The 13,639-nt window shown below is 43.6% G+C and overlaps 1 protein-coding gene across 1 annotated transcript in view; it reads left to right on the forward strand.

Moving 5' to 3' along the window:
* The first annotated feature begins 4,414 nt into the window (after positions 1 to 4,414).
* LOC101534462 (zinc finger protein 260-like) overlaps positions 4,415 to 13,639 on the forward strand; it is a 57,085-nt gene continuing 47,860 nt past the window's right edge. Inside the window, exon 1 of the mRNA XM_058680086.1 lies at positions 4,415 to 4,472. The gene's annotated coding sequence lies outside the window, so the exon portion shown is untranslated. The remainder of the gene's footprint in view (positions 4,473 to 13,639) is intronic.

A 13,639-nucleotide genomic window follows, 5' to 3' on the forward strand; every position in this document is an offset into this window, starting at 1 on the left:
AGTTTCTAGAGTTTCTCAATTCAGCATTTAACGCAGCACTGCCCTTCTCCATGAGGCATTGGAAAGCCCACCTGCCCCCTCATCCTGCTTTGCATTCATTGTCCTCCAGAAGATGAGCACCTCACCACTGCTTGCTCAGGAGTCTCCACCGCCCCATTGCAGACCTGGGGTTCATCATGCAACTCTGTCACTACTGAACCTGGACACTGATCTGCAGTTCTCCATCTCCGTTCTGAGGAACACCTGGAATTTGTGACTGCTCACCATTGCTGCTACAAATTCATTGGTCTCAGATGCAGGGCCACACTCTGCACACCCCCCACCCCCCGCAGACCCATGCTGTACCACAATGCAACCCAGCAGAACCTAGTCCCAGGACCACACAGCTGTGATCCTGCAATGCCACTGAATAAAACGTAGCCCCTAACATCACATAGCCTGCAGCAACACACAGATCCAGAATAAAACACAGGCACCAACAACACCGGTTCCCAGAACCACACAGGCCCTAGGGCCACACAGACCCACACACGTCCCAGCACCACACAGTCATCCAGAAGTACACATCCAGTTTAGCACCACACAGCCTCTGGTCCCACAAAATTACTTGGGAAAGTAGCACATCATGGCCCTAGGGCTTGGGTCCCTGCACCCATGTAGGAAACTTGGAAAACCCTGCGGGCTTCTGGCTGAGGACCAGCTCAGCTCTAGTCATTGTGATGGTTTAAATGGGGAGTGAACCAGAGGATGGAGGACTCTCTCCCTCTCTGTCTTTCTCTCTCTATGAAACTCTTGAATTCAAATTAATAAATAATTTATTTTGAAAATCTCAAATATATTTGGAGAGTTCTGCCTTCTACCATCCCATCCAAGCCTGTAATAAACAAACACAATACAAATTATTTGGGCCTAGCACAATGGCTCAGTGGCCAAATCTTCACCTTGCATGTGCTGGAATCTCATATCAATGCTAGTTCATGCCCTGGCTGCTCCACTTCCCATCCAGCTCCCTGCTTGTGGCCTGGGAAAGAAGAAGAAGAGGACCCAAATCCTTGGGACCCTGCACCCACAGTGCAGATCCACAAGAGACTTCCGGTTTTGGATCAGCTCAGCTCTAGCCGTTGTGGCCACTTGGTGAGTGAACCAGTGGACAAAGATGTTTTTCTCAGGTAAACAGAGAGGTGGAGAGACAATGAGAAAGATCTTCCATCCAGTGGTTCATCCCCCAAGCAGCTGCAACAGCAAGAACTGAGTCAATTCAAAGCCAGTAGCGTCTTCTGGGTCTCCCATGTGGCTGTAGGATCCCAAGGCTTTGTGCCATCTTGTAATGCTTTCCCAGGCCACAATCTGGGAGCTAGATAGGAAGCGGAACAGCTGCAACATGAACCAGCACCCGTAAGTGATCCTGGAGCATGCAACACAAGTACATTAGCCACTAGGCCACCATACCAAGCCCGAAACAGTAAATCTTGAAGAAAAAAGAAAATGATTTGAGGAAGCACACAAGGAAATGGTCCACTACGAGTTAGAGTCAGAGAGTGCCCGGAATGCACTGGAGGAGAGCTCAGTTCCATCTGGCCTCCTAGATGGAAACCAGGAAATTTACAGTAGCAGTTCTCAAAGTTTCCCCTAGATTGAAAACAAACAAACAAACAAACAAACAAAAAACACATACACTTCTTTTCTGGTTACCAAGGCCTGACATGTGATTCTAATGATTTTAGAAAATATAAAAACAAATGATGGAGAAAATATCACTCATTTTCCTACTACACAGAAATTGTGCTGGAATTACTGTGCCCTGGTTCAAACAGACACCTACAACACTGCCATCCCACATCAGAGCACCGGTTTGAGTCCTGGCTGCTCCACTTGGCATCCAAGTCCCTGCTAATGCACCCGGGAAGGATCCCTGCACCCATGTGGGAGACCTGGATGAAGCACCTGGCACATAGCATTAGCCTAACCTAAGTCTAAGGTCCTGGTCAATCAGGGAGTAAAACCAACTAAAGGAAGCTCTCTTTACCTCTGTTACTAAGCCTTTCAAATCAATAAATCTGCCATGTCTTCAGTGGAAGATCCTTTGTTCCCTGTGCTGTGGTCTCATGCAAGGTGCAGGTGCCTCCCAGCATGGCCTGAGATAGGCAGAGAGGAGCGTGCAGCTGGTCCTGGGTCAAACCTTGTGCTGGGTCACAGGGAGGCTGTGAGATGAAGTCACGCATGAAACAACAGCAAGAGTGTATCTTGCAACCACCAACAGAGTGAAGGTGATGGGTCTCCACATCCAGCCACTCACAGAGGCAGCAAAGGCAGGGGCCACAGAACGAAAACAGAGGAAACTGCCCACAGGGAAGCTGGACCCACCCCTGGTAGATCATAGCACCAATGGGTGTGGGTGGGAGGGGAGCAGATTGTGAGGGAGGGAAGCAGCAGGGCCTGTGGAGGACTCCAGCCACTGACCCCAGAGTGTTGGAAGCAGGAGGTATCCCTGGGAGAACACTTCCCTTGACTTTTGCCCGGGAACAGCAGGTTGGTGGGCTTGAGAGATGCATGGTGGGTGCAGAGTGAGCAAACCTGGCTCTGGAGTAGCAGGCTGGCAAACGGCCTGCTGCAGACTCTGCATTACTGGCTGTGCCTGCCTGATTCTGGAGCGGCTGGCAGGGTGGTAGGAGGGCTAGAGGCATGGGGACCCCTGCTAACCTGCTGTTTATGCTTCTGTACAAAATGCTTTGCCAGTTTCCTGCTTTTGGGGCCAGATCACTAGGCTAGCAAGTCTGCTAGTCCCAGGAATCAATATTGTATGATTTATTCACTCGTCGTTTGTATGACTGTCTTCTGTGGCATTGTCCCCATGGCAGCCTACTGTAGATGTTATAGCCTACCAATTGTCCACTCATTGTCCCCATGGCAGCCTCCTACAGTTGCTCAATGCACCTGGTACCCATGGCTGTATAACAACTCACTCTTTCTATAAAAACTCATCTAACGCACACTTTGGGGTCACTCTCTGAAGGAGAGGAGAGCTGACTCCAGCCGGTTGGTTTATCTGTCTCCTCAATAAACTTTGCTGCTTAACAGAGTTTTCTGGGGTGCATTTCTTGGGCAGAGGTTTGATTTGGAGGCAACAAAATAAGCCCATTACATACAACCCAAGCAACACAGGGTTATAGAGAATGTTTCCCCCTGGGATTGGACGTAGACTGGGTTGCATCTTCTCACAACCAGATTCCGTGTTACACTGCAAATGTGGACAGGGAAACAATCAACAAATAGAAAGCACAAGGCCTGAGACAACACTATGAAGCAACAGTAGATTTATCAATCAATCCATCAGTCAACCAACCAAAAGACAAAGAGTACCCTACAAAATTCAAATCTATCTTCCACAAATTGGCAGGTGGACCAGATCTCATGAACAGAAAACAACATCCTAAGAATCTCTTTTGAAGTAAAAACAAATAAATAGCTTCTTGAATCCATTCCCGCAACCATGCAGAAAATACATTGAATAGAATACAAATTTTAAATCTTAACCTTCATAATCTCATACAGATTGTCACAAATAAACCTGAAACATACAACGCAAGTAACACAGAATTATTAAAAATGTTTCCTCTGGGATTGGATGCAAACAAGGTTGATCTCCTCCTGACCTGTTTACAATGGAAATGTTGTCATGGAAACAACCAACAAACAGAAAACACAGGGCCTAAGTGTTTATTTCAAGCAAAACAGCTAACTAACTAACCAGCTAACTAAATAATGCAAAGTATAACTCAGGCAATCAAACCCTAAATCAGTCAGTTCACGTGATGACTGGATCCAAAGAAGGAAAAACTACAATTTGCAGAATGACGCAGAGGCATCAAGTACAAACACAAAATGCTGGTCCCTGCCCCCCCAAAAAAGTGGGGTGGGACTAAGAAGGGAGACTACCTAAAATTGAAATGCAGTAAAACAGGATGTAAGATCTGTAAGCATTCTTTACAACAAGCCTGTAAATAAAACCCATGACATAACACACCAAATGCATGGAAAGTATGGAGAAAAGTTCCAAGAGAAGGATGTGGGGGGAAAGTTGTTGAAGTTTGACATTCATAGGATTGTAACTCAGTTGCCATGGGTTGTGACAAGCTCCAGATCACAGTGAGATCTGAGACACGTGGAGGAATGAGTTGGATCATTGAGAAGGTGACAGACAGCACACCAACTTTGGTGGGCCAAGACCAAATAAAAGCTCAGAGGTTTGAACCTGAGCTCTGGCTTCAGCCCTCACTCTTGCTTTCCTAACATACCCTGGTGAGGCTGTCCTGATAATAGGGAGCATTCTAATTGGCTGCTTCTCTTTGACCTCATAGGGTTGCATGGTGATACAAGCTGTCCAATCAGCAGCTACCAGGTCATAGCAGCCCAGAATCCTGCAGCCTCAGCATTCTACAAAAACTTGCTCTCCTGAGTGATGGAGAAAGGTGGTGAGTGGCTCTGCTTTCTATGGTCTTTCTCCCCACAGGGCCTGGCAGGGAGGATGTTCAGCCTCCGTGGAAGCCAGAAGATCATGAGTGTATGGGGCTGGGTGTCCCTTGAGTGTGAGTGCGCTAATCTGCTGAAAATGTGGTGAAGTCTATGGCTTTTTTAACACTGGTACTATGAAAACCTTTCCATTTTCCATCAATTAGAATAGCTGTATATTTCCAAGGAGCCAAAGTGATCTTAGTGTTCAATTAGAGGAGGTGTTTTGAAAAGCGTATGTCATGTAGAATAGCCAAGTCAAGCTGATTTCCACAGGCAGATCACATCATATTCCCTATCATATCTCTCAGTGAGATTTCCTGAACAGCATATAGTGTCATGTGATAGGGTCACCATATTGTAAAAGTGGTCAATTCTGGGTGATGGTTAGGTTTAATGGTGTGGATGTGTGCAGGGTGAGACTTCAGGTTCTCATTATATCAAGGGATAGTGTTGTGGTTAGCCCAAAGCCTAAGTTTTGGGTTAGGGCTAAATTTATTGTTAGTGTTAAATTTAGGCTTATGATTTGGATTCTCAATGGGATAAGAGCTAGAATTAAGATTAGATATAGCTAGGGTTAGGGTTACGGCTATTGTTAAGGTTAGATTAGCAGTGAGGTTACTGTTAGGTTTGAGAGTGAAGTTATGGTTAGCCTTATGGTTAGGGTTAGGTTTAGATTTACAAACAGGATTAGATACAGTCCTAGGATTAGTGTTATTGTATGAGGTAGGATTGGGATTAGTGTTAAGGACAGAGTAATGTTTAGGTTAAAGCTAGATGTAGAGTTTAGGTTAAATTTATGGTGCAGACTTAGCGTTAGGTTAGTGCTAGATTGAGAGTTATTAAAATTAGGATAAGTGCTATGTGGCATTAGAATAGAGCTAAGCTTATAGTTAACACTAGCTTTAAAGCCATGGCTAATTTAGGATTAAGTAGTTTTGTGTTGATTTTTGTATTTTGGTTAGATTATAGTTAATGCTAGAATTATGCTTAGAGCTAGAGTTAATGTTAGGTTGAGGGCTAACGTTAGTGTTAAAGTTTTTGCTAGGATTAAGGATAGGTCAAAATCAAGTGTTAGGCTTATGATTAAGGTTTTGGCAACAGCTGAATTTTGGCTTAGTGTTGTGGTTAGGATGATGATTAGAGTTAGCATTAGGATTAGGTTTAGAAATACAGCTAGGGGATGGTTCAGTTCAGGGCTATGCTTAGTATTCCAGTGATGACTACATTTGTGTTAGGGTTGGAGTCAGGGTTAGGGCTTTGTCTTAGGTTGGGATTAGGGTTAGGATTACATTTATATTTGGGGTTAGACCTAGAGCTAGTGTCGGCATGAGGGTTAGGATCAGGGCAAGGATTAGGCATAATCATCATTTCTGTATTTGGGTATGATGTAGGTTGGAATTAGTATTAGTGCTAGGCCTCATGTAAAGGGTTGGGTTAGTGCTAGGGCTAGGTTTAGGGTTAGGATAATGCCTAGAGGTTGAGCTGTGTCACAGCTAGATTTTATGTTAGGGTTAGTATTAGGGCTGGGGCTAGATTTGGATTTAAATTAGTTATTTCAGGGTTAGTGTTCTGATTAAGGCTAGGTTTATTCTAAAAGCAGGGTGAGGGCCAAGGTTAGAACAAGGGTAAGAATTATGGTTAGTATTAGAGTTAAAATTATGACTAGATCAGGTTGAATTAAGACTAGAGTCAAGGTTAGGATTAGGATTAGGCCTACAGCTTGGCTCATGATTACAGCTATAAAAAGTCAAGAAACAGTTAGTGTTATAGTCGGGGTTAGGATTAGGAGTAATGCTACGGCTGTCACTCGGTTTAGGGTTAGCTGGCAGTGGAGTTAGGATTAGGATAGTTTGAGGCTGGGGTTAGAGTTAGGGCTAGAGTTAATTCATGAGATTGTTACTATCCATACTTGGGGTTAGCCACAGCCATAATCCTGACTCTCATCTAGTCCTAATGTGAGCACTAATGCTAACCCAAACATGACTCCTAATTGTAAATCTAGTACTGATTCTAAATCTAGTCCTAACTCTAATCCCAACCCTTGTCCTAGTCCTAACCTTAATCCTACATTCAACTGTAGCCCTACTGTAGCTCTCATTTCAACCCAAGTTCCAATTCTAATCCTAAACCTAATTATAATCATGCCCTAACTAAAACCCTAACCCTGCCCTAACCCTAAGCATAGACTTAACTCTAACCCTAGCTCTAACCCTAATACCAAATGAATGTTAAAACATAACCCTCCCTCATCCTGTCGTAACCCTGACACTTCCCCTAACATTAATCCTAGCTCTAACCTTAACCCTCACACTAATTCTAATACCAACTGTAGTCCTAACTGTAATCATAATCCGAGCTCTAAATCCTTACACTAACCTTTGCCCTAGTCCTTATGCAAACCTTTCTATAACCATTGAACTATCCCTAACATTAACCATAACATGAACACCAATCATAGCCATAGTGTTAACTGTAGTCCTAATCCTCTTCCTAACCCAAACTTGCTCTAACGCTGACCTAACCTTAAGAGTAATACCAAATTGCAGCCTTAACTCTAACACTAACCTTAACCCTAAATCTAATACCAATTGTCACTCTATTCCTAACTCTAATTTAACCTTACTCTCAACATTAACACTTGCCTTAACTCCAGCCCTATTTCTAGCGCCAGCTGTAGAACCAGCCCAACATTTAATTCTAGCTCATTCCTAACACTACAATTTTCCCAGCCAAGTGCAGCAGCCCAGCAGCTAAAGCCCTAGACTTGCACACACCAGGATCCCATACGGATACTGGTTCTAGTCCTAATGCCTCTGCTTCCCATCCAACTTCCTACTTGTAGCCTGGGAAAGCAGTAGAGGATGGCCCAAAGCCTTGGGACCCTGCATCTGCATGGGAGACCTGGAGAAAACGCCTGGCTAATGGCTTCAGATCAGTTCATCTCCAGCCATTGCAACCGACTGGGGAGTGAGTCAGCAGACAGAAGATCTTCCTCTCTGTCTCTCCTCCTCTATGTATGTCGGACTTTCCAATAAAAATAAAATAAATCTTTAAAAAAGGAAAAAATACACTTTCAAAATGCCTGTACACTCTGTGAAAACAAAACAAAAACACTGCATTTTTCCCTAATTCTAAGAGTAATCCTAACCCTAATGCCAATCAAATCTCTAGCCTTAATTTTAATGCTAGTCCCAATTCTTCCTGTAAAACTAGTCCTAATTCTAATTTTAACCCTAACATTAATACCTATCTTAGACCTATCCTTTCTCTTAATCCTAGCCCAAATACTATCCTAACTTTTGTTCTTCATTACCACTGGCCCTAAGCATAATCTTAGCCAACTCCTAATCAAAAAATTAAAAAAAAAAAATCAAACTGAAATATGAATATTAAAGCTAAACAAAGTCTAAACACAACCCTGAAGATTCAATTAATCCTGAACCTAGTCCTAAACCTAAAATAAGTTCTGTTCCCAAGGTGAACCCTGTCTATAACTCTAAGCCAAGCTCTACACTTTACCTAGTAATATCTCTATAGTTTACCTAATAATACCCCTAAAGCTATCTCTACTACTAAGCACATCCCTAGCTCAAACAAAAATCAAATCAAAATCTTATGATCATTCCTTCACCTTCACCTAGTATTGATTCAGTTGGGTTTGTATTTCTCTTTTTGTCGTTCTTTTGTTAAAGGTCAGTGAGACAGATCAGGGCAACCCAACCTTTCTATGAATGGAGGCCCTTTACAAGAAACTTCTTTTGGGCCCGGCAGCGTGGCCTAGCGGCTAAAGTCCTCGCCTTGAACGTGCCCCGGGATCCCATATGGGCACCGGTTCTAATCCTGGCAGCTCCACTTCCCATCCAGCTCCCTGCTTGTGGCCTGGGAAAGCAGTTGAGGACGGCCCAATGCATTGGGACCCTGCACCCATGTGGGAGACCCGGAAGAGGTTCCAGGTTCCCGGCTTCGGATCGGCGCGCACCGGCCCGTTGCGGCTCACTTGGGGAGTGAAACATCGGATGGAAGATCTTCCTCTCTGTCTCTCTTCCTCTCTGTATATCCGGCTTTCCAATAACAATAATAAAATCTTTAAAAAAAAAAAAAAAAAAAAAAGAAACTTCTTTTTATCTGTTAAAACTATTTTCTTTTCCTAAATCTAAATGCCAATATAGAATAGAAATTTCAAACCCTTTTCCTTTAGGAACTCATAACATTTATCTCTCTTTAGAAGATGCTCCATGTACTTTCTGCTGTACGTGGTGGGAAGCCAGAATGTGTCATTCCGTGTAGTGTAGCAGTTTGGGGCTGTGCGGTAAATAAAATCTTTGTACCTCCAGGGTTGCCATATGTTTCTACAGTATTGCCAAGCCATTTCTTAAGGAGATCATTATGCATCTTAGGGTAACTTCCAGGACAAAGGAGGGCACATAATAAGATGTTTGGGAACAATATAGGCTCGATTGTACTACTGTATACTTTTAGCTGTGTGTTATTGTCTTAAGTTGCTAAAGACCCTTTTACTATATAGCATGATTAATAAAGTCACTTTCAGGTATTATACCAGCTAGAGAAATCATTTCACATTTGCAGAAAACACCACCACCCTCAAGAAAAAAATTGCATGAAATATCAGGCAGGTGAGCAAGGGTCCATTCAATGAGATGAGGCAGCGATGAGGTGATCAGAGAGACTCTTTCAGGCCTTGCCAAACAGCCAGAAATCCCTTGTAGCCTTGCTAACCAGCGAGCCATACTTCTCACACCCTTGTGCCATCTGCCCCAACTGCAGGACTTCCCACAGATCCTAACATGTTTCCATTGTTGAAGACAAAGTTCTAAGAAGCCATGGAATGAAGATCCAGTTTCGTACGCATTTACTGCACAGGTTTCACTCCTGTTCTCACACACATCTCACATGAATGCCATGCACCTCAGCAACATTCCTTTGCCCAAAGTTTCAAGCTGGTAGATGGGATCTGTGAAACAACTGCATTGTTTCTGAAGTTATTTCCAAGAGTAGAGTTCTTCCGAAACTAGAATATGAATGTTGCACCTTCTGGTATGCAATGTATACCTATAACTTTCATTCCACATTTGTAATATGTAATGTAATAAATAAAATGTAATAATGTAATAGAGTACATATAATGTAATGTGTAAGCAGTCACCTTACTAATGTGATAAGGGACAGGGCCTTAATTTTATTGAAAATTTTATTGAAAAAAGTGTATGTTAAGAAAAGTAGTTTGTAACACATACAGTAGGTGCTTAAAACATTTACTTCTCTGGGAGCTCAACGCGTATTGATCACAACTGACTCATTCAAGGAGCATTTCAGTACCCATGCTATTTTCTTTTTATTATTATTATTATATTTTGGCAATCTTTGTTAATTAGGGTAAAAGGTACAAGGGCCACGCGAAAGTGGGTAAGACCACCATTTCCCTATTGTTGCCTTCATATATCTGAGGTAAAGGGAATATTGAGGGAGACGCCCCACCCAGTCTCCCACCCACCCCAGGTCCCGGATGTAGGGCACGCTCTGAGATCCTTGTCCAAGTGGTTCCGATAGTTAACCAGCTATAAATCACTGCCAATCTCGCCACCCCAGGCACAATGAGGCTGTCGAAGAATCCTCTGATTGATACAGTCCATTATAGAGTCTCCCTTTGTCCAGTATTTCGCTGCCAACATATAGCTGAGGTGGTTGATTGACCTGCTCTGTCTTCCATCTTTTCTTGGTTAAGGTTCTGAGTCGCCATTTCAATTGAGGGGATCCCCAAAGAAACTTTGAGGTGTTCCCAGACCAGATTCCTATATGTATTAGCAAGTACAGGGCCCGGCATAGTCCATCACCCCAGTCAGCTGGTGGTTGCAACTGCTGGGTTAGTTCTGTTCTCAGCCCCGACCTCCACTGGAACCAATGAGTGTTGCAGTCCATCCTGGCTCTGCCCAGCACATACTCAGCCCTCACATAAACCAGTGGGAGCTGCAGCCTAGTCAGAGCGACCCACAATAACCCTCACCAGGCCCGCCCCTACCCTGGTTTGCCAGTATGTGTAGCTGACTAGTCCAGTCTGCCCCATATTCCATCTGGCTCTCGTAAATGTTGAAGGGTTTAGTTCCATCTAACCAGCTCAGCTATCCAGCCCTCATGAATGTTGTTGAGTGCCTCTCTGTCTAGCCACCCCAAATCCCGTCCTAGTTATTTTGTGCTCTCCCATGAGAGTGGTAACCCAAGAGGGAGGAGCCCACTATTTCCCTCCCAGGTGTCTCTCACTCCCAGATTATGCACTCTCCAGGTGGCTCTGTGGTTAGACTTGAAGTATTAGCCCCTAGTGCCAAATTCTGCCACGGATAAGCCCCAACAGCTCTCACCCACTCTAATTTTGTTTGCACCAGTAGGAATAGTCCACCCATCCTGGCTCTTCTCTGACCTGGTCCACATGAGGCGCACAGCTGCTGTAGCCCTGCCTATTCTGGTCTGCCCCCATCCCAACTCACGCTCTCCAGTGGGAGTAGCTGTCTGGCGAGGGGACCACCCCTTATTCCCCTGTCAGCTCTGCCCCTCCCTTGCTGATTCTCACGTGTGCTGGTTGGGTGCTGCTGGTTGGGTGCTGCGGTCCCATCTGGCACAGGCAGCCCCACCTTGGCGTTCTGTGTTGTGTACTACTTTTGTCGCGACCGAACCTGGCTCGACCCACGCTCTGCTCCGGTGGATGACGTGAACTGATTCAATCTGGTCCACCCCCAACCCATGCCAAATGTATGCCAGTTACCCATGCTATTTTCATCATTCTCGTGCAACAGTTGAAATACCTGTTGTTACTGAAGTTAGTTCAAGGAATCAAATTGCTTTTCCCCTTTGATAGTGACTGTTACATCCAATTTCTTCTGTGAGGTCAGTGACTGTTGCCTGTTCCCAGGACTCGATTTATATTAGGCACACCAAAGCAAACATAAAGAGAATGGGTTCTAGAGTAACAAGTGCTGTAGGCAAATTTGTATCAAGCCCTGAAATCCATATCCTATTTGATATGTATTTACAATATACACTTACTTTCTTTTAGAACACATAAACTGTATAAATGCTATGCATTTGAGCAAATATCCTTGTCCCAAATATTTAAACTCAGTGTAAGCACAACCAGTTCAAGACATGTATTGTTTCTGAAGTTATTTCTATGAACAGAGTTCTGGAAGTAGAAAATGCTATACCTTCTGGTATGTTGTTTTCACCAACATTTTTCTTTCTTTGCTTTTTCAAAACGTTGTTATTTCTCCCATTTTTTTTATTATTATCATTTTATGATACACTTCCACAGGCCCTGGGATTTCCCCAATCCCCTTCCCTAATCCTCTCCCACCACTGAGATCTCCAATATCATTACAACAGCTTAGTTCTTCATAAACAGTCATAAATCCATCATTGCGGGCATGATATGTCCAGCATCCCATTGTCAAGACACATTCAACAGTTTCACTGGGACTCCATCCTCAATCCAAAAGCAGAGATGCACACCACACCATATCCTCACATTTTTACATGTCAGTCTCCACTACACAGTCACTGTAAATCCCCCCAAGGGAAAAGCCACCAAAGAAAACCAACAACAGGAAGAAAAACAGAACATGTGCATAATATGCCATCAGCTTATAAGATACAGTGTTATTAAAAAGAAGTGAATTTATCTCAGGAAAAAGGAGTTTCTAACTAGTTCAGTAGGTGCTTACCTCCTTTGGTGTCACTGTGAATACAAAACACACAGCAGTCAGACAAGATTTGCTTGCCATGTGTCAGGAACCTTGGCTCAACAGGTTAATCCTCCACCTTTCAAGTGCCAGCATCTCATATAGGCACTTATTCATGTCCCAGCTTATCCACTTCTTCGCCCCCCTGCTTATGGCCTAGGAAAGGAGTGGAGATGGCCCCAGTGTTTGATACCCTGTACCCACGTGGAAGATTCCAAGGAAGCTCCTGGCTTCAGTTCAGCTCAGTTCTGGTCATTGCGGCCTCTTCTTCTCTCTGTAAAGCTGCCTTTCTTTTAATGAATGGACTTACGTCCTTGAGACCCTGCACCCCATAGTATGCCTGGAATATGCTCCTGGCTTCTATCTTTGGGATGGTTCTATCCTAGCTATTAAAGCCATCTAGAGAGTGAATCAAGAGATTGAAGATGTGTTGCTGCATGTCTCATGTTTGAAAGAAAGAGAGAAAGAATTTTAAAAAAATAACTGGTGATGAGATTGATACTTCAATTTATAAGATGGCTATAATAAAAGAGTAAATAGAAATTTCTTCATAAATATGGAATATCTAAATATTGATTATTGATCACGATGAATAATAATGCTTAACATGCAGCTGGTTTATTCTGGAACAAGGAATAATGGCTTTTGTGATCTGTTTTGAATGACACACATTTAAAATGCCACAATGCGAGGAAGAACAAGGGTCCTATTCACATTAGGTGTTGAAACTGCATGTAGCCTGTAGTCCTAGGCAGAAGATTAGAGATATACAAAACCAGACATAATCACAGGCTCATGAGGCGGGAGACATGAGGAGGCAGACAAGGCTTGTTAGTATAGGTTTCTGAAATCCAGGAAGGAGTATAAAACATGCCACATAAACCAGCACAATGGGAGGGGATCTAATAGAACCCATTTCTAACCTCAAGTACACTGAAAAATCAATGACTGAAGCAATTCCTTAACAACATTAATAAGAATTAGGGTTGTGGTGTGATGGCTCAGCGGTTTACCTTGCAGAAGTTGGGATCTAACATGAGTGCCAGTTCATGTCCTGCTGGTGCCACTTCCCTTCCAGCTCCCTGTTTATGGCCAAGGAAAGAGGTAGAGAATGGCCCAAATCCTCGGGACCCTACATCAGCATGGGAGACCAAGAAGAGTCTCTTGGCTTTGGTGAAGTTCAAGTCTGGTTGTTGCGACCACTTTGGGAGTGAACCTGCAGATTAGAGATCTTTATGTTCGTCCCTCTGTGAGCTGCCTTTACAACAAAAATAAATACATCTTGCAATAAATAAATACATCTTTAAATATCAATAAAAGCCGTTAAGAAGGAGAGATGTGACAGAAACAATCACTTCCAGGAATAGAAACATCGTGCT

This window comes from Ochotona princeps, chromosome 23 (assembly GCF_030435755.1).
Source record: "Ochotona princeps isolate mOchPri1 chromosome 23, mOchPri1.hap1, whole genome shotgun sequence".
Taxonomy (NCBI): domain Eukaryota; kingdom Metazoa; phylum Chordata; class Mammalia; order Lagomorpha; family Ochotonidae; genus Ochotona; species Ochotona princeps.